Source organism: Enhydra lutris, unplaced genomic scaffold, assembly GCF_002288905.1.
Source record: "Enhydra lutris kenyoni isolate GAN:26980312 unplaced genomic scaffold, ASM228890v2 scaffoldscaffold5, whole genome shotgun sequence".
NCBI lineage: Eukaryota > Metazoa > Chordata > Mammalia > Carnivora > Mustelidae > Enhydra > Enhydra lutris.
In genome coordinates this window covers 52,847,632-52,873,089 of record NW_019154089.1, presented here as the reverse complement: position 1 = coordinate 52,873,089, position 25,458 = coordinate 52,847,632, and positions in this window count along the sequence as shown.

Here is a 25,458-nt window from a genome sequence, read left to right as displayed (position 1 = left end):
AGCTGAAACCAAGAATCAGACACTCAACAGACTGAGCCACCCAGGTGCCCCCTACATACATTTTTAAAAAAATATTTTATTTATTTGACAGAGAGGTCACAAGTAGGCAGAGAGGCCTGCAGAGAGAGAGGAGGAAGCAGGCTCCCCGCTGAGCAGAGAGCCCAGATGTGGGGCTCGATCCCAGGATCCTGAGATCATGACCCAAGCTGAAGGCAGAAGCCCAACCCACTGAGCCACCCAGGCGCCCCCACATACTTTTGATATATGATGAGAATGACACTTCTGCGGTCATCTTACTGAAACCAATAATCCTAGTCTAATCATTAGAAAATATCAGGCAGACACAAACTGAAAAACATTCTAGAAAATACCTCATCAGTACTCCTCAAAACTGTCAAGGTCACAAAAACAGAGAAAGTCCAAGATACTGCCAGAATCAAAAAGGAGCCCAAGGAGACATGAAGATGAAATGTAAGGGAGTATACTAGATGAGATCCTGGGGGTGGGTGCGGGGGAGGACATTAGGTAAAAACAAAGGAACACTTGAATAAAATATGGACTTTAGTTAACAACTGTGTCAATATTATTTCATTAACTGTGACAAATATACTAATGAAACTATAAACTATACTAATGTAATATGTTAATAGTGGGGGCAAATGGGTAGTAGGGGGAGGTATAGGAGAACTCTATGCTTACTCTGCAGCTATTCTGTAAATTCAAGACTGTCCTAAAATTTAAAAAAGTTTAATAAAAAAAATTCTAGAATTCTGTTAGTAGGTTCAAAATTATTGGAAAATGTATTATCATTAATGGTGCTCTCAGTTATGGGAAACACAGTAAAGGAAAATAAGTATCTTCACTGCTCTGCTCACCAAATCAAACAGATGCATTTACTTCATCTGTTAGTAATGTCAGCTGCAGTAGATGTATTTCTTCATCATAATGATTCCCATTTATTGAGCCCTTATTAGAGGCTGAATATATGAACTATCTTATTTAATACTCAAAAATCCTTTTGAGATCTCTGCTATTATTATCTCAACTTTACAGATGAGGAATAGTAAACTTGGAGAGTCTAACAAAAACTTGGGCTATGTAATATGTTTACAGCCTACAGCTAATAAGGGGAAAATTCTAAGCCCCAGCAGTTTGCTCCCAGCACCTAAACTCTTTAACGGGTCTGCTAAACTGTCTCCTACACACGTGGATATGCCCACCTCCACCACACACATGCATATTGCATTATTGCTCCTCCCCCCTTATACTACTGTAAGGACCAATGTGCTTTTCCAACCACTTATTTTCTATCTGCAAATATACAAATAAACTCAGGTCAGAATACATCAGATCATCCCAAACACTGGCCCTTGCCCAAGCCCTTAGTGCTGTGACTCACGTCCATTTCCTTATTATTAAATCTATTACAAGGTAATATTTCAGTTTGATTGAGTTCACAATTCTTTTTTCCTTTCAGGATATACTGAAAGCAACAGCCTTCCTTGTAGATGGAAGATAATTTAGAAGGCAGCATCACTATATCCAGCCTCTTTTTCACATCCTCATTGCCCACAATCATTGCTCTAATGCACTGAAACAAGAGGCTAAAGAGAGGAAGCGTTATTTCCTTTAGAAAGGCAAGTTTATAGTCAAGCTTACTTTCTGTTTTCATGAGAACACAGGTTACAGAGGCAAGGATTTTCTGTTCATGTGCAACAACAGCGCCTTCCGGTTTTTCACAAATCTAAAGCAAATTTTTTTTTCTATAATTAGGCCATAAGCCAGTCCATGCCATCCTGACTCATTCAGCTGCTCTTGTGCTGTAACTGGAGTGTGACTGTTCCATAACTAGGGTATCGAGTGCTTTTGATTTGGCCTGTAGCAAAAATAGCACAAAGAAAAAGATCTTTCTGAGAGAAAATCTTGAAAGCCAAGGAATGATAACCTTTTCTCACACTGAGGCCTGGGGATGGGGGAGTGGTAAAACAGCAAACAAACCCAAGTCCTTCCTAGGGCTTTCTTGTCTTCAGAGGGATTCAGGCCCACAAGAATTCCTTGCCAGGCACCACCAGACAATGTTAACATCACCCAACCAGTTCCTTATACCATTACACAATTAGACAGGTTCTTAGTTTACTTCCCTAGGACACAGCACATATTCTAATCTAGGACCTCTTTCCTCCCATAATCAACTACAAGAAACCTTGAAAGAGTTTAGAGAACTTACAGAGCCTTTGCATATCTTCTAGGATTACTCCTCATTTGACAAGGGAAGACTTGGAGAAAGAAGCCTCTGTCTGATTGACAGGAACTAGGGCACACAGGCAACAGTCACATTTTCCATTTGCCACATTTCCACATTTTCCTCCCCTCTCCTCTGAAGCCTTCCCTAATTGTTAATCTAAAATGTTCTCATCACTTCTCTATTAGCATTCCTTCGCTAATAAGGAACATAATCACATGATCACCTCTGTTAGTTTGTACTTCACTCTCCACTCTGCTTCTTCTGAGAGCATTCTGCTTTCCTGTCATAGCATGAAACACCCTCAGTCTTGAAGTGCAGCCCAGGGTAACCATGCAGCTGCATGTGTCACTAGACTACAAATCCTCTAAAATCAGGGATTCGGTGTCCTCCTCCCCACAGGGTCTTGCATCTTGCTTGAAAATGCTTGCTGAACCCAAAATTTGCAAGTGCTTTTACAAGCCTTTCTCATCAAATGTGTCCATAAATTCTTGAAGAATCAGACTTTGGAAACACCTCTTTGGAGTATGTCATTCCCTTCTTCCCGTCTAGGAACAAACACATAAACACACACACACACACACTCTCTCTCTCTGTCTCATACCTTGTAGTCAAAGCAGAATTATCAACCAATTAATAAATATTTCAAGAGATATACTCAGTTAAGACTCCAGCCTTACTGCTCATTGATACGGACTATCTTTCTGACATAGATACATTTAAAGAATGAAAAAAGCAAGAAGAAAAACATCAAGTAGCCAAGAAAACAAAACCTACTATTTTAGACTTGGGATTCCATATGTAATCCTAATATTGCCTTCCTATAAGAATACATGATTACAAATAAATACTCTAACCAGGTTCTCAAAGCTATTCTTTATAAAATATTTATTGAATGCCTACTATGAACCACATAATATTCTAGGAGTTGGAGATAAAAACCTCATACCTTGGGAGTTCATATTCTTTAATATATGGAAACGCAATAAACAAATAATACAGACATGTAAGAGGTCATGTAGAGATCAGTGTATAAAGGAAAATGTAGCAGGTCAGGGGATAGAAGAAGCGTATCTATCTGCCAAGGAAGAGTTGTCCAGGTTTTGTTATTATTGTTGTTGTCATCCTAGAGAAACTTGTTACTAGATTTAAATTTCTCTAAATACATATTTTCTCCCACCTTCACCTTCTCTAGTGAGGAACAGAGAACCCCTATCCCCTCCATTTGGGGGACTCCACGTATAAAGTCTGAGATGGTGAGGATGAAGCATAAAAATACGATGTACAAAGGAAAAGAAAGTATCTGCTGTTACCTAAACAGTCAGATACACCACATCCCCGGGCCCATTTTGCTCCTTTAGGAAAAGCCCCTGGGAATCCATTTGAGTGGAGAGCAAACTCTTCCTCTGGAGGGGCACTCAAACCCCAACATGGACTAGGAAGCTCTAACATTACATTACTGAGGAAGAAAGAAAATGGACAGCATCTCAGATCCTAGCAGGTGGAGAGGATTTGCCCCTGCACTACCCTGTAGTCAGCAGACCAGCTTGAATGAAGTAAAAGCTGAGTCATGTATATATATGTGGGAAGGACATTGTAGGTATAAGAAAGAGCAAATACAGAATCCCTTAGAAGTCCAGGACATTGAAGCAAGAGCAATGGAGCCAGCATGGCTGGAAAGGAGAAAGGAAAAGAGAGAAATGGGAAGCAGATGGCCTGGGCTTTGCATAGTGAATGATCCTTTAGAAACTTGCATTAGTGTTATCCCTCTGAAAAGGGAAAGGTTTGAAGTAAATTAAAACGGAAGGAGGAAGAAAGGCAAGAAAAAAGAGAAAGGAAAAAAAAATCCTAAAACTACAGGTAGTTCTGCTCCTTTGTTTTTAGTGGATATGCTAATTTCATCTCAGGAAGAAACTTGTTAAAGTTTCTCTGAGCATCTCTCTTATATCTTCCCTTCTTTCTAACCCTCACTGTCTTCTGATTCTCCTCATCAATGGCCAGAATTATTTCCTATCCCTCCTGACTGGTTTTCTTCTCTGTTCAAGCCCCCTTCAACACGACCACATTGTTGTCATGGCAATCTTTCTAAAATCCGCATCTTACCATGATTCTCTCACTTTTTCAGAGACTTCCTTTTAATATTCCTTCCCTAATCCAAGTATCCCACACTCTATACCAAACTGTAGTCCCCACTCTAGATTTAGTGGTTATTCCCTGAACACTCCAGGCACTTTCACACTTTTACCCATATTTTACCTGGAATGCTCCTCCTGATATCTCTTACTCATTCCATCCATACAACTCAAATCCTCTAACCTCTATAAATTTCAAGAATATCCCCACATGTATTTTACCCAATGGAAGAATTCATCTTTTTCTCCCACATGCTTGCGTGACACTTTATGTCATTATTGTAGCCTTTATCATACTTTACTGTGTTTACACTCTTCCGAGCTACAATGTGAGTTCTCTGTCAGAAACACTGTACTCTCCATTTTTATATCCCAAATATTTAGCAGAGTAACATATATAAAAAGATGCTTAATAAATATATATTGAATTAAAAAGGGAAAGATAATAGGAAATGAGTTGAAAATGGGGAAAGTCTCAAAGCAGAATCAGAAAACAGGAGAAATCAAGACAGTAAAGAGATTTACAAAGTCAGCAGAAAGAAAAAAGTTACAAAATATTAAAGTCAGAACAAAACTTTGTAATATTTTTTAATCATCAAATTTAACAAAAGATAGAATTGGGATTCAGAACACTCAATCAGGAAATAATCTGAAGAACTTGAATTCGAGTTTCAGTGTTTGGTCCATGGTTCTTAGTGAACAGCACAAACCATATATCTATGGTACCCACAGAACATCCTGCTCACCTGTGCGTTTCTGAGATGGAAAGAAGGTTGGAGCAATTTTAATGCACCATCAAATTCATTTCAAATGTTCTAATTTTCCTCTTATTTAAATTTTTTTTCATTTGACAGCTTTACTTCCCTACATGTATCTTATTATATGCATATTGATTTATCACTTCATAGACTATGAAGTATTAAACTATCATTTCACCAGAATCTCATAACACTCTTTTGAGTCTTTGGTTTCAATCAGATATTTCTCCCTTCCTATTCCATTGCCCCCAAAACTATGAAAGGTCACTTAAAATATCAAATAGGCGGAAGATGAGCCCACCACAAGAACACCTGTGTTTCTGTGGTTTGATACAGATGCACCTATGTACCTCATAGGCACAGTGTTCTGATGCTGGCCCTGCCAACCTCAAGCTGAGTGTCACTCATCTTCTGTGCCTTGGTTTATGCATCTGGAAATCAAGAAGGCTTGACCAGCAGTGGTTTCCAAGTCTGGCTAGGTATAAAAACTATCTGGAGGCTTTAATAAATCTAATTGTCTAGGTCCTTCTCTCAGAACATCTCAGGGGATGAGGACTAGAAATCTATATTATAAAAGCTCTCTAGGTGATTCTGATGAGCAGTCAGGTCTGGAAATCTCTAAACCAGATGATGTCTCAAGTCCCTGTTGGCTCTAAACCTATGAATAAACCATGTTTTTCTTTTTTATCCATTGTTAGGTGTGCAAGTCAGTTTTAGATCCAGACATTTGGTTCCTAGCTATAGCCTGGAGAAAGCAGACCTGAAATGGTAAGACTAGTCAGACCTCAGAAGTAATGGCTTGGTTTATATTCTGAAGCAAAAAGACTACATGAGAGCATATACTTTTCTTTGTTTCCCAAGAGCAGGCTTCTTACATGAAAGAACTCACATACTTTCCAGAACAGTCTGTGTGTTCTCAGAAGTGTACAGGTTTATTACTATTATTGTCATCTGCTAACTTTTCCTGTTGGACACCAAAATCCATCTAAAATACTGAAGAAACCCAGTATCTTGTGTCTTATTTAACAAAATACACTAAATACGCTAAACAATAGATAGTTGTTTCCAACAAGTTACTGATGCTCAGATGATGCTAGGAAGGAAACAACAAAGACCAGGAGAGACACCTCCCTGTTACAAATTAAGAACCTTTAGTTTTTATCTTATTTTCCTTTGTTTGGTTTTCTTTTTAGTTCAAATAGTGATTTTCAGCTGTTGGAAAATCAAGCTAATAATCTAATTTAAAAAGAGCATTATATAAACCACAAAACTAATTTATTGGTTAATATAGCAAGGGGTAAGAAATTCTAGAAATTTAAAACTTTTAAGACTACTAGAGATTGAATAAATGTAATTAATTAATTCTAATATTCTTTTCTCTCTTTCTTTAAATCACTGAGTAGGCAGTACAGAATCAAGTTAAAGACAAAACCTTGGGGCGCCTGGGTGGCTCAGTGGGTTAAGCCGCTGCCTTCGGCTCAGGTCATGATCTCAGGATCCTGGGATCGAGTCCCGCATCGGGCTCTCTGCTCAGCAGGGAGCCTGCTTCCCTCTCTCTCTCTCTCTCTGCCTGCCTCTCCATCTACTTGTGATCTCTCTCTGTCAAATAAATAAATAAAATCTTAAAAAAAAAAAAAAAAGACAAAACCTTAAGGTCTTTCACTGGAGACTTCCCTCCAGATTCATATTGCCCATCACCTTCTGGGCTAGTGAGTGGTTTAACCAACCATACAAGTCCACTGTTACTTGATCCAGACTTTAGTTCTTTATCTTGTTCACAACAATATCATGAAAAGCAGTCATATATCTTTCTGAATTCATGATACTGAATATTCATTCATTTGTTTAACAAGAATTTATTGGACACTAACTATGAGTTAGGCACATTAAAAAAAATGACTAAGTCTGCCTGTTGCCTGTTTTGAACATTCTAGATGAGAAGACACATAATTTTTTTTGCCAGTGCAGTTACTGTAAAAAAGTAAGATTTTGCAGGGTTTTGGGGGTAGCTTCATGGTAAAAGATATTTGAACAAAGTCTTGAAAAGTAAATAGAGTTTGGCCCACAGTCAAAGAAGGAAAGAGCTTCAAACAGAGGATGTATGGAGTAAAAAGGTACTTCATGATAGATTCGGGAACCTCTAGGTAGTTTGGTATGGTTTGGGGATGGGGTGATTTTGAAAGAGTGGTGGGAGATACACCTGGGGATGTAACAGGAGTCAGGTGATGGCTAAAATTGCTTCTACTATAGCTCTTTCTGTGTTACACTTATGATACCTTCTTTTTCTATTTGGCCTCTTTCCAAGAATCAGTTTAAAACCTCTAAAACATTAGCAAATCCACTGAAAACACTTTTTTTTCAGTTGTCCAGAAATACTTTATCATTTGCCATTCCCTAGTATTCTAGTCAAACACCTCATTCCAGTCCAGAAAACCAAATCTTTTTTTATTAGTCTCTCAGTGTCCAATCCCCTTATAGACTTGTTTCTGATTCTACCTACTTTCCCTATTTCTCTGCACACATTCTTTATTTTTCTACAAAGAATCTCAAAGTCAATTAAGATAACATTTTAGATTTCTTATTGACTGAACTAATATTCTGAATAGAAACAGTGTCAAGTAGGCAGATTGGTAGATTTGATGTATGTTAACTTTTGGACATACAATTATAGTCGTGTTTCAGTGTTCAGCATTCAGACTTAGACAGAAAACAGAGTTAGAAACATTCTCTAATTCAGTTGATCATATCTCTCAGAATCCTGGTGGTTCAAACCTCAAAGTCCTCATATAGGTACAACCAGTATTTGGTTGTAGTTTATATAAACATCATTTTAGAAGGAAATATTTAGCCTTGGAAATGCTAAATGTTCTGTTTTATAAAACAAAAATTATACTGTAACACTAATTTTCTATTCAAAGTTTCAACACACACACACACACACACACACACACACACACACACACACACAGAGTTTGGTCCTGGATGAATTTGCCAGCTCTGCTGCTATCGGGAAAACAAACACTGGCAGGTCCAAGGATGAAAACATGTTCACTTCCTTACCCTCATACATGCTCAGCTTAAAATGTCCAAGGTTCTTCTGTTTCATATTAAAAGCATGTAAAAGAATTGAGGCCGAACACTTGTCTCACATAGAATGACTTGAGAAAGTTTTATGCTCTTTTATTCCCAAGATTTCATTTATTTATTGAAAGAGAGTGAGAGAGAGAGAGAGAGAGAGTGAGAGTGAGAGAGTGCAGGAGCCCTGTGGAGGAGCAGAGGAAGAGGGAGAAGCCAACCTCCAGCTGAGCAGGGAGCCCAGGCAGAGCTCCATCCCAGGACCCTGGGATCATGACCTACGCTGAAGATAGACGCTTAACTGACTGAGCCACCCAGGTGCCCAGAGAAAGTTTTATGTCCTAAAACCCTCCAAGTCTGCTTATGCCACTTTTCATGATAAAGATCAGGAAAACTGAGCAAGCCTGTCTAGCAGGGCAGTGATTAAGTCTGATTCACATTGTCACTGACCTTGGTTTTATCTGGCTTGCTACCTTCTTTGATCATCTATTTGCATATGTTTTTCAGTAATCCTCTTTGGATGGGGCAGCTAAAAGATTTTAGCTGAGGATATCTATAAAATTCAAATGTACCATTTTCAATAACGTTTCAATTTAAAAAATAAGCACTCTAGATATAGGACTTCTGGAATTTTTGATTTGAAAATAAGCAAATGTCTTGTTGGTTTCCTAGCACCCTCTGTCTCATAACAGTTCCCTACTGCCAATAGAAAATGATCACATCAGGACCATATTCATCTATCCTCAAGTAACAGACATTGGCAGACACACTACATTCTGAGACTGTTTGTCAGCCTTTGGCTGGTAGAGTTGAAATTCTGATTCACTCTGGCTGCTCCAGAGATAAGACTTACAACTCCACTATCACTGGAATGGACTCTGATTCCTATCATACAGATAGACAGAGAAATGGTAGAGAATGGTAGGGCAAAAGTGAAGAAAAAATAGCTTAAAATTCAATGGAAAAAGAGAAACACACACACAAAGGGCGCATATATATATATATATATTTTGTTGGAGGCTACGGCATGGTTGGAGTCGAGGATCAAATCAGGCCCTGATTTGTGTCTCCTTCAAAGTCCGGACACCTTGACAAGGTTAAGGCCGGAAAGTTGAGTAACACTGAGAAAGGGTCTGTGCTATGTGTCATGTGCTCGCCTACGTGACATCCCACACACTCCCCCTACAGAAGGGAACAATGTGGTCAGGGTCATGAATTCTTAGTTGGTCCTTGTTGTTCCGGTACCTCCCATAACCCACTCCCTGGTTGATTGTCTTGCTAATGGCTTTAGCCCTGAGACTACCTGACATCACGAGCTTTGCTTGTAGTTAATGTAAACTTGTTATAGAAACTTGCGGTCATCTGACTAAGTACTGATGTATTACTCCTCCTATTCTGGTCTGCCTTATAAATGATTGTAAGATGTGGAGCAAAATCGGCACTGTTGGACATCATTCGCAGTGTCCCTCCTGCCCCCATCTCTTTGTCTCTTAATTTCTTTTCACCATCCTCTTACCCTCACGTTTTCCTGGTCGATTTGTCGCGCCGGCGGCGACAATATTTATATATATATATGAAATATCTTCTCCATTTACTCAAACTACCTTAAAGTATCCAGGTTTTACTAGCTCAGAATGAGGTCACAGTGTAATGTAGATTCCACAGGTCTTGCATGAGTAATGAGTTTGACTATTTTTAAGAAGACCTTGAAAAACCATTTGTGGAATCTATTCCAATAAATATGACATATTTAGAGGTAGGAATAAAAATACAATTAAACTTTATAGCTTACATTGCCTTAAATCTACATAGTTCCAAATTCTTTTGTTAATATACTTTTTCAATTAGAGTGCTTTTTTTATCATGACTTGTTCTTAACATTATAATTCCTATTTGGACAAATGAAGAGCATGCATGCTAGATTGCTTGCTCTCTGGACAGCACTGATCATGTGTCAATTGGTTTACTGTTTGAGGTACAGCAGAATCTACTAGCAGAAGAAGGTAGCAGTCTACCTCTTCCATCAAATGTATTCATATCTTCCTCTTTATATTAGACTCTTAGTAGTTCAGATGCCCCTCTATTTTGCCATTATCTTCTTTTTTATTTTTTAAAGATTTTATTTATTTGACAGAGATCACAAGTAGGCAGAGAGGCAGGCGGGGGTGGGGGGAAGGGGTGGGAAGTAGGCTCCCCACTGAGCAGAGAGCCTGCGGGGCTTGATCCCAGGACCCAGTCCCAGGACCCTGTCCCAGGACCCTGGGCTCATGACCTGAGCCGAAGGCAGAGGCTTTAACCCACTGAGCCACCCAAGCACCCCTCTTCTTTTTTTTATTAACATATACTGTATTATTTGTTTTAGGGGTACAAGTCTGTGATTCATCAGTCTTACACAATTCATAGCACTCACCATAGCACATACCCTCCTAATGTCCATCACCCAGCCATCCCTCTTTCCCACCCCTCTCTACTCCAGCAACCCTCAGTTTGTTTCCTGAGATTAAGAGTCTCTTGTGGTTTGTCTCCCTCTCTTATTTTGTCCCGTTTCATTTTTTCCCCTCTCTTCCCCCATGATCTTTTTAAGGAACTTGCTTAGAAAAGAAAGTAGATGGTTATTCAAAAATAATAGAGTTTCAAAGGTATTACATAAAAGGCTACTGCTGTCTCTAATGAGACTATGCTTAGAGATGCTAGGATAACTACATTTTCTCTACTGGTGTCTCATCTTAGTCTGTGTCACAATCTGTTCCCATGATTTCTCACTAGTCATTTGGTGATGATTAGGTCAAGATCTTAGCCTACTCTACAAAAACTGCCTTGTTCTAAATCCATATCAGAGGGTTATTCTTTCATAATTTCTGCCATTGCCAGTAAGTATAACATAGTCACCTCCTTCCAGTACTCCATGCCCTTGCTTTTTTGAATTTGGATCTTTCTGCACTCACTCTGCCAACTGCCTCTTTGCTATTAATTTCAGGAGCTATATGAGAAAGGCCATTTCCTATGCAACCCTACAGTGTCCTTTGCTGGCAATTAAAATATTCTCAAGTGATTTCATTTTCTCCTCCTTCCCCAAAATTAACTATATCTGAATTCTAGATGAAGAAATCAGACCCCACCTTTGTTCTTTCCCTAGCCAATTACCTTTTGCCCATTCCGATTCTTTTGTATGACTAGATAGTCTCCCTAAATAGTTCTTATGACTGATCAATTATACTTTCAGATATGTCAAAATTTCTCATCTATTTTTCTGGGCCTAGCTTCTTAAATAGCCATGTATTCAGGACTATTCTATTTATCTCACTCCGTGACTACATTTTCCTTCTCTTACATGATAGCTTCTCCTACGGCCCCTTAAAGAATAAGTTCCCTCCAAAGGAACTGACTTACTCCCCACTGTGGACTGAATTCATATAGTAAGGCCTAACCTCCCATGTGATGGTATTTGGAGGTAGGGCCTTTGAAAGATAATTAGGTCTGAAAAATTTTTTTTAAGATTTATTTATTTATTTTAGAGGGGGTGGAGGGGCAGAGGGAGAGAATCTCAAGCAGATTCTGTCCAGGTGCCCCAAGAGAGACAACTAAGGTTAAATGAGGTTATGGTGATAGTGCCTCCATAATGGGATTAGTGTCCTTATAAGAAGAGACCTAAACTCACTTCTCTTCTGAGCAAGCATGGAGAAGACAACATAGAACTACAAAAGGAAAGGGCAGCAGCCTACAATCCAGTAAAAGAGGCCTCAGAATGAAACCTACTTTGCTGGCATCTTGATCTTGGACTTCCCAACCTCCAAACTGTGGGAAATAAACTTCTGTTTAAAGCACCCAGTCTATGGTACTGTGATGGCTCCCTGAGCAAACTAAGACCCTTCATCAAAGTCTCCATTCAGAAAACCTTCCTCTGCCTCATCACCACCGACTATCTAGAGGGGTGAGTCTCTGCCCAGGGATCTGTGTTTATCAGGAGGGGAATGAAGGAATGAAGACTTCCCAACATCACCTCATCACCTCTAGCATCTTCTGCTAGATATTCTGTTTGAGTAGTTTTCTTTGCTTTAAGGTATAAATCTTCCTGTGGGAAGGTATGTGGTCTTTCTTCATCCCCATTGTTCTGCTTTCCACCAATCCAACACTTCAGAGGCCAGTTTCATGCTCCTCTTCTCCAAGAAATATTCCCTGATGGTTCCTTCCATTTTAATGACTCCACTTTCTAAACTCCTCTGGCATTACTGTCTGCAAGAAATAATTTAAAATTTAACACACTCATACATGCTTTTTCCTCTTGGAACTTACCAGCAGTCCCATGCTCCCTTCTGTAAATATGTTCCCAATATTCATTTTATTTTTTACTTTTGCACTGAAGTGTTACTCTTGGCCAGGTGGTAATCTACCATGACAGTCTCTGTTATATTCTTCATCTTTATACCATGGACACACACATATATTCCTACAACCTTCTGTATCTGGCCACTTCTTCATACCAAAGCTGTTTTAGAGTCTAGGTATTTCTTTCCTTTTCTCAGCACCTTGTTGACCTCAGTAAGTTAAGGGATTTTTATATCATTCCTTTAGGCAGTTGATTTTGTTTTTATATCACTTTTCTTTGAAAGAAACCAGTAGGCCAGCCTGGGCTTCCCAAGAGCCTTTAATAGGTCCCTGATTACCTAAGTTATTTTTTTCTCTTTTTATTTTTGAAGTAATGAGAATGTGGGAACAAAAAATAGCAAGGGTTCTCTGGAGTGCATTGTGTCTATTCAGAAGTAAGAAAACAAAGAAAGGAAGAATCAGTGAGCCAAATACCTCTGGTACCATTGTCCATATGCCCTTTGTAGAGCTGGTTCAGTGGATAAACCATCAGTCACTATTCCCAGACCTATTATTCTAAAAATTTAAATGCTTCCCTTGAACACATGGGTTTGGGTTTACCTGAGAAGACATATGTGAGTGTGTTGAGTTTTTAACAAATTTTTATTGGCTTTAGGAAGACTGGATGAGAAACCATTAGTTGTTTTAATTATCAATATTTATTTTGTTTTATATAATCATCTTACTGTGCTCCAACCTAGTAAGATGGAGATAAGGAGGAAGAGCTTCTCCTCTTAAATTTTAAAGTCTCGCATGTGCCCAATCACAATAACACACACATACAAAACACAACAGATATCCATAAAACCTTCATTTGTTAAATAACTTTCCATGCATGCAAGGAGAGGGTCATGCTAATCAGAAAGAGCACACTTGTATAAGACCAGTAAGTACCTTTTAACAGGTCTGGGAAGTCTCAATCAACAAGTGTGCACTGAGGGGCACCAGGGTAGCTCAGTCAGTTAAGCATCTAGCTCTTGGTTTTGGCTCAGGTCATGATCTTATGGGTCATGGTATATAGCCCTGCATTGGGCTCTGTGCTCAGTGGAGAGTCTGCTCGTCTCCTTCCCCTCTACCACTCCCCAACTCGTGTGTATGGTCTCTCTCTTTCTCTCACTGTCTAAAATAAATAAATAAATCTTTTTTTAAAAAGTGTGCACTGAATCCTCAGCCACTCATTTCCCAAGTGTCTACTTTACTAAATATATGCATAACAGTATGGAGTTACTATGAGTCATAAAAAATAGATGAGGTTTGATCCTAATCCTCGGGATTATTATGAAGAAGCTTTACAATCTCACAGAGGGGCAAGACATACACAAGATTCACTATGAGGAAATACTATCTGATAAAATCAGTATCAAGGGTAAAAAATGCAGGGCAGGAACTAGGGTATCTTAGTATGTTCTATAATGTTCTCCTAGTTCTGAATTACACACTGCTGAGGAGGGTGACCGAACATGGTAAACCAAAGGATGGTTTATATTTAGCTTTGGAATGCATATAGTAGAGGATTACCTTTCCTGCTTCTGTTCGCCTTTGGTCAACTCAAGATTGCACTCCCCAAATTTGTATCAGTTTATCATGGAGACAGTTATAAAAAAGATCAAGTGCCTGAGGAAAGCTGATTAGGAATTATACATTAGCAGATGATTTGCTATTCATAGTCTGCATTTTTGGTATACTTTACAAATTCACATGCATTATTTGTCCTCTTGGCAACCCTTTAAAGTAATAATATAGGTATTACAGAACTTTATAGATCGAGAAAATAAAAGGTGAAGAGATTATCTGACTTGTCCAAGAATCTGAATGTATCTGTCTGTATCTGAAAGATCTGACCAAAAATAACTTATTGAAGGGCAGGAGTGAGGGGCCAAAAAGGAATAGTAAAGCATGCTGGGACTAAAAAGCAGGAAGCCACAACTAGCCCAGGCCTGAAAAAGAAGAGGACAATCTTGCCAGAGCCTGGTGAAGAGCTGCCACTGTAAAAGAGAGGCTGTCTGATAGGATGATGGACACAGATACTTCTAGAACTGTGGCAAAGCAAGGTAAAGCCAAAGAAGAAATACCATGATCCTTCTCCCTTCTTATCCTCCCATTCCCTGCCAGGCCTCCCACTGACCAAAATAAACCAGAGGCTAGAAAGCAAAGATCTCAGATCCCAGATGATGTAACCAAAAGAAGTCAGCTTCCCAGGGACAGAAGTTAGCAGAGGGGGTGTGATGGGTCTGGAGGAGGTAGAGCAGCACACCAGGTAAAAAACACCTAGTTTCATGTCTACAAATCCAAACTTCTTCTTCGTTTAGTTACTGCTCAGATACACCCCAGAGAGAAAATGAAGAATTAACTGTAATTGTTTTCTAAAATTAGGAAAGACTCTTATGATGGCTTATGGCTGTTCTGGAATCCTTTTCACTTGGATGAAAGCCATACATTGTACATCTGCCCTCTTCCCTACATAAGCACAGCTTCATCTCTTCAAAAAAGATGCAACCCCTAGAGGTTAACATTGTTGCATTTCAGTATAATGCTAAGCTTGAGAGAGTCCTATCTGAACAACTACGAAGACAAAATTTGGAAAAAAATAATGAAGACTGGTAGTGTTGTGTATAACAAACACCAGGGCGTGCAATCTCGTAGTGGTACAAATTTCCTCTGGGAAGGATGCAAAATGAAAATGAAGCAGAATAGGGCATTAATCCAGCCTATTTCATATACTACTCAAGAGAAATAATATTTTTTTAACACTGAAGAAACAGATTTGGAACCCAGCACTTTGAGTCTTATTGGCATCCACAGCATAATTTTATTCCGTTAACCTTTTATTAAGTGTCTATTCATCTCCTCCCCTCTGGTCTCAAGGTGTCTGAAAAACCCTTAAGATAAGCACAGGCCTTCCAAGTATTAGTACAACAATACTGTGTAAGTAAGTAAGTAAGAAAATGAGCAAATAAATAAATCCCTGAGACTCTTTCACCTTAGCATGAATTCAGTTTACCAAACTACTTTCCTCCTTTGATTAAAGAACTTGAAACTACAGAAGGAAAATGCATGGAAAGCTTCTAATAATTAAAAAACAAGTAATTAAAATACATCCAGCCTTTGGGGGGAAAAAAAGTGTAAAAAAGAAATTCCGAAAGTGAGGAGAGAGTTGCATTTGCCGGTTGTGGGAGGTGGGGGTGCAGTCGCTGAAGTCAAACTTTCATGCTTATATGCTCAGTGCACGTCCTGTGCTGAGCCACTCATTACCCTGGTAGGGCCCCTTCTGACTGCTCTCATCCAGCACGCTACCACTTACCACTGTGATGAAAGCTAAGATAACTGTCACTAAGTGTCTCACCTTCCCCATAGAGCATTTTGGCTTTTATTTCTTAAGGGAATTAATCCAGTTTCGTTAGGAGAGATTTCCTCCGTGCTTAAACTAACTACATTTCCTTCCATTGCTTTAAACCAAGGCTTAGGCTTATCTACCCTCATTTCCGAATGTTTGTTTTCATTTTCCCCAGAACAATGAGGATGACAGTGATTTCTGGTTAAAGGGCCCGAACACCTGAGTGACAAATTAATCTTTCATTGAAAACAAAATTTAAAGAAGAAAGAATATCAAGAGTATACAGTAAAGATAATTAAGTAATTAAATAATTAAAACAGTTCAATTTTACAAGGACTCAGACAAAATAAGTTTGGCCTCTTGTGACCTGTTTGACAATTAGGGCAAGGTGTTGGCTCCTGGAATAGAAGAGGGATGTGGTCAATATCCTTGCATTAATTTGTTTTTATGTAGACCAGAGAGAGTACCACACAGGATACTTAACCATAGCCAAGGGCTTTTTCCCTAAGTTTCTCTTCTGCTTTGGTTAGGTTTCACTGGTGTACATAATACAACACTCTCTATTATGAATGTAGACATCATTCTGATTAAGCTCCTGAGCCAAGTATGTCAACCCAGGGAACATCTCTGTGAAACAATTTTATATTTTTATATATTATATATAAATGTGTATAACATATAATATATATTCAATTATAATTGAACATAACAATATGTAATTGAATACGTGCATATTTTAATGTAATACTATTTAATTGAAGTATAGTTGGCATACAATGTTATATTAGTTTCAGGTATACAGCTCAATGGGATCTAACAATTTTATTCCTTACAGAATGCTCACTACAGTAAGTGCCATTGTCATTTGTCGCCATAAAAGTTATTATAATATTATTGACTATATTCCCTATGCTATACTTTTCACCTTCAAGACTTATTTATTTTATAGCTGGAAGTTTATATCTCTTAACCCCCTTCATTTATTTTTTCCTATTTTGTGTTGTTATATATTTTAATTAAACGTTACCTAATTCGGTAAAGCCCGATTTACCCTATTGGATAAATCTTCTTGTTTTTTTAAATTTCACTGTCAATTGAGTAACTGCAGGCGTCAGTTTTTGTGTTAGGTATGGTCTCATGCATTATCTCCTAAACTCATCACAACAGTCCTAACTAGGTGATATCATCTTCAAGAGACCTTGCTATGTTATGTTGGGGGGAGTGAGGGCAGTATTATTAAGATGTGGGCCCTGTTCTACACAAATACAACTACATGCAATTCATTTTTTTTTTAAATCCAAGCCTTAGCATCATTAAAAAATTTATTTGCAAGTTTCTTAACCAACTAGTCACAGCTTTACCTTTGTATCTCTCTTAACTCTATTTCTGAAAGCCTGTGTTATCAGTATATGGTAAGCAAATCCATTACAGAGCACACTTACTCCTGATGAAAATCTTATAAAATGCTGCATGCTCTTGGTCCCAAAGACTAAAAAGCATTAGATGATTTGGCCCAAATTCATCATCTGTAATGAAAACAACTCAATATACACAGCCCATTGAATACCGAGATTCTTATGTCACTTTTACATTTGAAGACCCTTTTCTCTTTAATGTGTCAGTGTATTCCATTAACTTCAGAAAGTGGAAGATGTATCAGTATTTTGCCATTGTTTACAAATCAAGCACAAAGGCTATAAATGAGCTATAAATATCTATGATATTTGAAGGTTAATAGGAGAGGGATTCTCAAGTGTATTTTACAAGCAAAAATAGTGAATGACAAATATGAACTTACAGAGATCTATAATGCTAATGTATTCATGGCCATAGGTGAAATGAATTGGCAGAGGCTAAAACTCATTGCAGTGGTACCATTACCAGAATTCTCTTCAAGGTTTTTTAATCTTCCTCCAACCCTCATTCTACAGGGATCAGATCAAACCAGCTACAACCTGACTCAGTGCCATTGCTGAGTAATTTGGGTAACTTACCTGGTCATCTTCTGGTATTTATACCATTATTATTATCTGGACTTCAGTCATGTTTTATTTAAATTAGAGAAGGTTCTGTTTGAGTATTCAGAAAGTTTAAGAAAACTCATCCAGGCTAAGTCCTCATACTTAAAAGAATATTATCTCTCTTTTTCTTAAACTATTACCCCCTAAAAAAGAGACTCTTAGACAATGAAGGTTTCTGCCTACTCTTCAGATTGATACTTTATTCTTTGTAGATCAGGCTCGTCTCCATGATACCTTTTAAATGAAGTGTGACTTTTAAACATTTTAGTTCAGACATAAGGCAGAATATACTCTATTCGCTCATAAAAGAACAAATTAAATTTTAGCCCAGCAGACTTGTGGATATAATGCCTACAGATTTTGGTAATGCCAGCTGGGTATATTCTTCAGTGTCTCTTTAAATCATTCTTAATGTATAAATGACATTTAAAAGCCCCCTTTTCATTGCAGTTGGCAGAGTACCTAAGACCATAACAAGTTACTTCCCTAGTAAATGTCATTTTCCCTTAACCACAGGGCTGTAATTCAAAACTGTAGATTTTTTTTTAAGAGAAGTGTTAAAAAAAAAAAAAAAGCCCTCTGGGAATGAAGCCTAGGATTTCCCATCTACGTAAAAAGAGAGTTGTTACAGAGTAGGGGACTGGCTGGAGGCCAGAGGCCTAGAGTTACTGCTTTCAAAATGGCTTTCTGACCAACTACACCAGAGGGAAGGGTCCTATATCTACTCTAGCCATGGCAACTTTCAGGGAGATGGAAACAGAAGGCAGGTGGCAGGAGTTTAATGCAATACAGTGTTAAATATACACACTTTGGAACCAGAAATCCAGGTTCAAATCCAAGTTCTACCCCAAGTGCACTAATTTTCTATTACTGCATAACAAATCACCATGAAAAGTAGTTGCTGTGGACACAAACAGAATAGCTTAAAACAGCACAAATATGATTGTTTCTGTGGGTCAGAAGTCAGGTACATTTTAGTGCCTCTGTACACTATGCTCAGCATCTGACAAAGCTGAAATCATGGGGTTGAATGGATAGATCCTCACGCGGGTCTTGACTAGACAATGATCTGTTTCTAACTCCTCTGGTCATTTCCTTATGAATATATGACTAAGTTTCCACTTGTTTTGACTATAAATCAAAGGGTCATTCTCAGTTTCTAGAGGCTGCCTGCTCTTTTCTACCATGTGGGCTCTCTATAGTAATTTGCTACATAAAGGCCAGTTAGAAGAATCCCTCTTACACTGTATAGTACTTCTCTCAGGATGGGCCTAGTCCCTTTTAAGGGCTCCCCTAGCTTAAGTCAGACCATCTAGGATAATTTCTTTACTTGTTAACTCAAAGCCAACTGATTAGGGAGCTTAATAACATCTATAAAATTATTTCACCTTATAAGTAAAATAATTATGGCGTGATAACCTTCATATTTATAAGCCTTGTTCATACTCAAATGGGTATGGAGGACAGAGTGGATCACATAGCTTACATACACAAGGGGATAGGAATCTTGAGAAGCATTTTAAAATGTCTACCCTAAGACAATAGGCTTTCAGAACCCTATGTGACAATGAACTGAGTTACAATAAATGTGAAGCATTTAGTGCCTGACTAGAGATAAGCACTATGTACATTTTTACCACTATTATTCTTCACCTGCTGAATTTCTTAGGAGAAAACACTGGGTCTAAATGACTTGTTCGTTCTTGTGTTAGAGGTTGGGATTAAATCCAGACTCCTCCTGATCTGCTCAAGCTTTTCCTCTTGATGCTACATTCTCAGTGACATTTGACCTAGAATGACCTTCTTGGAAAAATGTTTCTTCCTATAGCTGTTTCCTCTGCTGCTTCTTTTTTTTGGGGAGGGGGGTTAATTTTTATTAAATTTATTTAAAGTTAAAAACAAAACCAAACCCCAAACACATCAGTTCTTCTCCTTCTTAAGCAACTATTTCAAAACAAACAGTACATCCTTTTCATTACCTTGAATGAACAGGTAACAAACCCTTCATGGTGCCACTGTGGTGGGTGGGTTCTGCCATCTAATCCTCAAGATGTGCATTGGAGTGGGATAAGGGAGTCACACCAAGATGCACAGGCTGCAGACTTCGTCTGCATAAATCAATGCAGATATACAGTGTTGCCTTAGAAGGGGCTGGCCAACTAGGCCCAGGGTCATACAGAATATAGAAGAGGTCTGAGCTTCTAAAGCTGTTCTTCCTTCCCACCAAAGTATAAATCACAGTTTGAGTCTATAAGCTGGCTGGTCCTGTCAACTGACCCAGTTCACTCAAATAAACACATAAAACTCCCACAGTCAATTTGGGGAAGGAAATTCTTTACTTTGACCCCATATCTAATTAGATTCAGGAGCATTTTTTTTTAATTCTGAAGGCTGGAACTTGTGACATACCAGATCTATCATTTGTGCATATCTCAGTGGGAAGCCTCTAAACAGAAACTTAAAAAAATAATAACAATCACTAACTCCTTCATACCAAGCTGCTTTCCTCCTTAGGGAATAATTGATATGCCGGAAAGATACTGCACTCACTTCTAATGCCAACCCATGGAAGGTCTGAGATCATGAGGGTAGAGTTTTCAGGTGTTGACTTCCAATGTCAGTGATGGAAAAGCAGGTATGAGGGGAAGAGGATGTTGGGAAGTGGACAGAATTATAGCAGCCTCATGTCTATATGATAAGAAAATTTTAAATCATGTCCTACTGAGTATCACTTACCATGTATATTAGTTTGCCAGGGCTGACATAATGAAGTAACATAGTCTAGATGGCTTAAACAAAAATATATTTTCTCAAAATCTTTTTTTTTTCTCAAATTTTATTTGAGAAAAAAAATATTTTCTCAAAATTTAGAAGTCCAAGATCAGGGTGCTTGGTTTCTTCTGAGGATTCTCTCCTTAGCCCGTAGGTGGCTACTTTTGTCGTCATATGGTCTCCCTTTGTATGTGTCTGTGTCCTAATCTCCTCTTCCTATAAGGACACCAGTCATGCTGGATTAGGGCCCACCTTAATGACCTCATTTTATATTAATTATCTCTTTAACAGCCTTGTCTCCAAATACAATCACATTCTGATATACTGGGCCTTAGGACTTCAACACTTGAATTGAAGGGGGACACGATTCAGTCCTTAACACAACGTATTTACAAAGTGTATCACATTTTTATTTATTGTTTAAGTGGAGAGATGTAAATGTTGCCAGCATATTAAGTGCCGATGTTCAGTCTCTGTACCCTTGACATGCTTTCCACTTACTGCAGTTACTGTGAGAAACAGAATTGAAAACATATTAATGTGTGCTGCAGAGGGCAGGTAGAGGTTGAGCCTCTAATGAGGTAGACTCATTTCAGAATCTGGATAATCAGAAACAAAATGCAGATTCAAGGCACTGCTCACTTTGTCTCTGTTGTTCATTCAAGTATTCTGACAGCTTGAACAGTATCTGATCTTAGTAAATATTTAATAAATATTTGTCAAATGAGTGAGGAAGAGTTGCTGAATGGGGGAAGAGAAACAACTAAAAGAAGAATTAAGTAATGTCAAAGCCAAACTACCATTTTTTAGAAGGCCCTCCCCCATCTAGAATATACTACTAATATAACTGAACTGTGCTATATATTTTCCCCCCAAAATATGCATGCCTTTTTAAAACTCACTTGTTATTTCACCTCAGCACATATTTAGTATATAGTAGGAGCTCATTAAACACTTATGAAATGAATTAGAAGTCCTATGACACAGGGACTGTTTAATTACTATTTCAATTGGTGATTTCTAATAGCTTGAACAAAAAGTAGTTGCTGGAATCTAAACTCTGCTCTATTCTTTTTATTTCTCTGCAAACATAAAAGACCACATGACAGTATCCTGCACACATAATAATGCTTCACATCTCCATTCTTGTTGCCATTGTCTTTTCTTGAAAATAAAAAATCATTGTTCTTTAACACTCCTGAACAATCCAACTCTATTTGTGATTTACCTAACCATTACTCATAACCATTACTCATAAATCATATGACTACAATGTCCCACCGCATATCATTACAGGAATATTCTCTATAATATTCCTGAGACATGTATAAATATATGTCTGCTTGAACAGTCCCAGTGAAGGGCAAGTAACTGCCCTGAAAGCCGACTTATTCTCCTCCATTACTAAACCAATCCAAATATTTGAAAAGTTTTTCCATTCTTTTTCCATTTATCTCCTATAATGTCTACTTCATTGTCTTGATTTCCCCTTTGTATCCATATAGAAGTTAAATCTAATTTTTAACTCTCTGTATTTTGAATATTTCAGATTTTCTTCTCTCAAGAAAACCTCTATCCACCTTTTTCTCCAGTTTTATATTCCACATTCTTATTTTTGTTTTTTATAGGTCATACTGTCCAATAGTCTAGAATGATGAGAACAGAATTAGAAAAACTGTGACATTTTTTGAAGCTAGAAGGAACCAAGATCATCTAATCTAATCAGTATATTTTTCATGTGGAAAAGGAGTCCTAGAGAACAAAAATATACACACAAAGTTAGAGTCTTGTATACCACTGTACATGCTGGAGAAAGGAAACCCAAAGCTCAAATTCATCTGATTATACCCAAGCTTCTCCAGCTGCTTTGTATTTGCAACGATCCTAGCTAGCCCAATTAAGTCCAAATAAAATGAAGCAAAGATCATAAAGCATTTAAAGCGGAGAAATTAACTGAACCCCATCTTGTTTTGTCAGACAGAAAAAAAAAAAAACCCACATCCAGGTGCTTGCTTAAGGCCAAAAAAATAAATTATATACACCAAACCCCAAAACTCTAAAATAAAGCTTTATGAGGTGTCAGATTGTGAACTGAATTTCCCTAGCTACAATCCCTACCAAATGATTTTATGTGGCTTGTAACTCAAATGTTTAGTCTGAAGGAGTCAAGGAAGAACTGAATTCTTACCAGCATTGAACCAAAGCCTAGAAAGTTGAATCACCTGGCTACAGGGTTGTGGTACAGACTAACCCCTAGCCTACAAAGAGGAAGTTAGGAGCGTTAGTGGATTCTTTTGAAGGTGACTGTAGGGAAAAGCAGTACAAGGCCATTTGTGTTTTCAAAACCTTGTGAAGTTTTTTTCCTTTAAAGGCATTGTCCTATTTCTATAATGTCAGCAATATTCCTAACCTAAAGTATTGGAAATAACTCAGTTCCAAAATGCTTTCTCTACAAGAGCTTAGTTGGACAAAACACCCTTGAAGAGCCAGCCCTGAGGCATTCTCATGGGGGATGAGAATTTTTACTTTTGAGAAGCCAACCCACAGATTACAAGATTAAAGAGTATAAAGGAAGCTCAGAGAAAGATTTAGTCCAGTAGTGTAATTCTCAAACTTTTGCTTATGAAAGAGTCATTGAGAGGGGGAGAGTGTTACACACGCTGACTTCAGGGCCATACTGCAAAATTCTGATGTGACGAGGGCCAGTTGGACCCAGGAATATGTATCTGCATAGCCACTTTGATCCTGATGCAGGTGGTAAACAGACACTAAGTAGAAAGACTGACTTAGTCCAACTTGTCATTTTATAAATGAGGAACCAAAGTCCGAAGAAGCTACACCGGCCAATCAGAACTAGACCCTAAGGGCATTTGTATGGCTCAGTTCATTGAGCGTCCAACTCTTGATTTCAGCTCAGGTCATGATCTCAGGGTCTTGGGATTAAGCCCTGCATTGGGCTTTGCGTTCAGCAAGGAGACTGCTTGAGATTCTCCCTCTCCCTACCCCTGCCCCTCTTCCTGTTTGCTGGCTTTCTCTCTCTCAAAAATAAATAAATCTTTAAAAAAGAAAGGAAAGAAAGAGGAAGGAAGGAAGGAAGGAAGGAAAAGAGAAGGAGGGAGGAAGAAGGGGAACCTAAATGAGATATCACATCTCTGGATTTTGCTGTTCTATGGTACTTCCTCAGCCTCCCCATGCAATATATCACAATATGATAAATAACATCATATCTCAAAATACTGTAACTTTACCCACAAGGCCTGCTGGCAGCCTGAAGACCTTGCTTTTAGGGCCAAGGAACTGTTTGAGGACTCAGGGAATAGACTCTTGTGAATAGAGTCCAAATATAGAAGAGAGCTTGTGCTACTGCTGAAATCAGGGCAGCTGCCCTTTGTTGGCAGTTGATGATCTGCTAGCATGGACACCAGAAGGAGGAGGCTGTGTAACTGAGGCTATCACCTTCACAAATCCTACATGTCAGCTTGGACTCTTCTCTTTTCTAGGGTCCCAGCAATGCTCTGACATCTTTATCTATGATGTATTCCAATGAGTATCTGTAAAGTTTTACTGAGCTTGCATTATATAAACCCAGCAAACCCTCCCTTTTTACTTTTGTTTATCAGTATATTAATTCATATACATGGATCCACGTGTTCTTTCCAGATTCCACTGGAGACGTCATGGGTACCTGCTAAGAGCTACTGTTGTCTTCTTGCAAGTAAACAGCTGTAGACTTAGAAAAAGGTCTAAGACAATAGTAGAATTTTACATTTCAACAGAAGTTCTGGTGACCAACATGGGGATGTCATATTTTCTATTTTTCATAAAGATATAAACCACATGACTACCTACTGTAACAAGCATTTCATAAAAGAAGAGACATTTAACACCCATAAAAAGAAAGTAATGACATGTTAATAATTAGTTTTCTAAAAAAATGCATTATTGTGTCCCTTTTCACTATAAACGATGGGAATTTAAAGAACAAAACAGCAACAGTCCTTGGACTAACATTTGTTGACCCAACATGACCTATGGTCATACTGAATAAAATAGCTTAATCGAAAGATAATTGGTCATTACCAGAATCTTTCTATAACTGCCCTAATTTGTATATTTACTATAACATCTAATTTGTTTAATTTGGGGTGCTACAACTGCCTTATCTGATGACTTCTCAGAATTTGAGATGATTTTCCAGAAACCAAAGCTGCTCTGAGTTATAGGAAGATCACACTTTTTCTTTTTTAAAGAAACTTATCTCATCTGTGTTCTGTTCTCCTTGTTTCTCTGTTAGTGGTCAAGGTACAGAAGGAAAAATAAATATGCCAAGTGGTATCAGCTGTTGGACAACATGAACTTTCTACCTAAGCCTTCTCACTATAGGGCAGAATGGATATTCTTATTGACTTTGAAAACCATTTTTTTATTAATCTATATCTTCTCAAAACCAGAGAAATAATATGCTTCCCATTTCTCATTATATCAGTTTTATTGGAAGTAGCAGGGAGATAATAAAAGATGTTTAATATTGGCTGGTTTTCAAATGTGGAAATTGTTGTTGTCCATTGAGAAGTAAGTGTGGTGAGAAGCTGTTTTCAGCTCATAATGTTATGGCTGTTATTTCATATTTTTATAGAGCCCTAAATGCACAGGGTGCTGACAATATTTGAAGTGGGGTCAAGCAAATCAAATTCCTGGTCCAAAGCAGGCAGAGTGCATACACAGACCCAATGCAATAATAACCAGTGGTTCAAAATAA